This window comes from Bison bison, unplaced genomic scaffold, assembly GCF_000754665.1.
Source record: "Bison bison bison isolate TAMUID 2011002044 unplaced genomic scaffold, Bison_UMD1.0 scf7180017864144, whole genome shotgun sequence".
NCBI classification, from domain to species: Eukaryota; Metazoa; Chordata; class Mammalia; order Artiodactyla; family Bovidae; genus Bison; species Bison bison.
The window spans coordinates 1946373-1948580 of record NW_011494716.1 but is presented as its reverse complement, the minus strand read 5'-3'; the positions used below and the strand labels follow the sequence as shown (position 1 = coordinate 1948580).

The 2208-nt window shown below is 62.0% G+C and overlaps 1 protein-coding gene across 1 annotated transcript in view; it reads left to right on the top strand.

Annotated features, from left to right (window-relative positions):
• The window catches only part of UBALD1 (UBA-like domain containing 1), a 4912-nt gene that overhangs the window by 426 nt on the left and 2278 nt on the right, over positions 1 to 2208 (top strand). The window lies entirely within an intron of this gene.

Genomic DNA, 2208 nt, shown 5'->3' with positions numbered 1-2208 from the left:
GGCCGGCCTGCCCTCGCCGGGTCCGGAATCCCCGCCCCCCCAACCCCCAGATTCCCCAGGCGATCGGGTTCCGGTGACCCCCTTTTTTGTTCGGTAACGGCCAGGGCGGGGCGGCGCTGAGGCCCCGACGGACAGTCGGCTCGGCAGCCGGAAGGAGGACGCCCGTGGCCTGGGCCGAACTGGGCCCGCGCCGCCCCCGCCTTGGAAGCCCTGAACCCGCGGGTGGAGCCTCCGGTGTGTGTGGGTCTGAGGGTCTGCGTGCCCGGTGGGCAGCTCGGCGGCGCGTGTCCACGTACTTGTGCATTTGTATTTACGCACGCGCCACGCTACGTGTGGGCATGTTGGCGTCTGTGTGTGTAAACACTCAGTCCAGCCCGCGGCGCGGGTGCGGGCTCTGTGCGCTCCGTGTACGCACAGGTCACCGTTTTGCAGACGGTACTCAGGCGTGTGCACACATGGGTGTCCAAGTGGTGTGTCAGAGCCCATACGACAGCTACGGGTGTGATCTGTGTACCCCGCGCCGGAGGCGTATCCAGGTGCCCTCCTGTGCTGGCTGCCGAATCTGCCTGCACAGCGCATGGCTTGGTGTACACGGTTCAGTGGCTTTCGGCCAGCTGGGCGGGAGGGGGGGCTGCCCCAGCCTGGCCCCCACCTCCCCAGGCCTCCCTGACCCATAGAGCACTAGTGCCCAGGGCTTGCCAAAAGGCCACCTGGCCTTCCCAACTCGACTGCCCCAGAAATAACCCGGGATGGTATCTAGGGAGGAGGCCAGAGCCCCTTGAGCTCCACCCCTCACAGGTGTAAGGTCACAGTCTCGGTCTGTAGAGTCCTCTGTAGAGTCCGTGCCCAGCCTGGGCTGGGGAGCCTGGTTTCTAGATGGGAAGCCAGCTCAGGGAAGGTACTCCCCGCCAGAGGAGGGACAGGGAGCCTGGGGGCTGTGTTCAGCTTCCTGTGGGGTGGGACAGAGATAATAATTCCTGCCCCAAAGTTGGGACAGTCTGGGGAGGCAGTGGCCTGTCCACTCAAAGGAATCCTTGCTCACTTTCCCACCAGAGATCTCAGGGGGACCTGACAGCTAATCCTGGGGTGGTCCTCAAATCACAAGATGGGGCACTGCTCGCTCTCTCTGGGCAGGTCCCACCCTGTGGCCTCAGTTTCCATCGCTGTACCTGGGGGCCGTGAGCTGTGAGCTGACCTCTGAGGAGTGCATGGGCAGCCCCCTCTTCCCAGCCCGGCAGCCCCACCCTGCAGGAAGCTTCCTAATCTAGAGCTGGATGTGGCAAAACTTGCAAAACCACATTCATGGTAGTTTGCTGGAGTCCCACATCTGCATACACGTCCCCCCCTCTGGCTGGGCGGGCAGGTGTCCGGTGGGAAGCAGCCCTGCCCACAGCCTGGCACAGGCTGGCAGTCGCTCAGGGTTGGTGTCTCCTGGTCACTGGAATTGAAAATGTATCTTTGAAGATTAAAATGCCTGGGGAAACTCTGACCTCAGGACGGGCAGGAACAGCTTGCAGACTGGGGAGCTTTGATGGCCCCCATGGTACAAGTCCTGGGCTCCCCGAATCTCAGCTTCACTATGTGTAAAGTGGGGATGTGGTTAGTAGGAAGGTTCTCAGGGTAAAAATGGGGTGTGAACATCCAGCCCTTAGGTCTTCCTGGGAGTGAGTGGGATTCCTTGCCTCTGCCCCCGGCTGGCAGCCACTTGGGCTGAGGGCTGGACCAGCAGGAGGCCTGTTTTGGGGTCATATTCTCTGTGATTCAGGTGTTCATGGGGACAGAAGGCTGCTGGGGGAGGGGGACCTCTGTGCTTTAAGTTTGGGGGTGCTCTAGGAAGGCAGGCAAAGGGCAACCGCCTCTCCCTGGAATGCTCACACACTGCAGCTGCCTATGGGGCTGCTGCTGGGGGAGGAATAGGTTGGTGTCCCTTGGGGCTCCTGGTCCGGGAGGTGTCACAAGGAGGTGCTTAGAGACCGAGGCATTCTCCCCCCGCCCCCAGCTCCCACACCCCTGTTTAGGGACGTTGGGGTAGGGCGTCTCCAGCAGGAAATTCCCAGAATAATTCATTTGAATTTACTCTAGTAATAAAACCCCTAGGGTAAGCCTGGAGCCAGGCTGGGTTTCTGGGTGTGTTGGGAGTGGGGGAGGGGGCTGACAGCCCTGGGCCGCAGTGGGCGGGGAGCCCAAGGGGGGCGGCGTGGAGGGCAG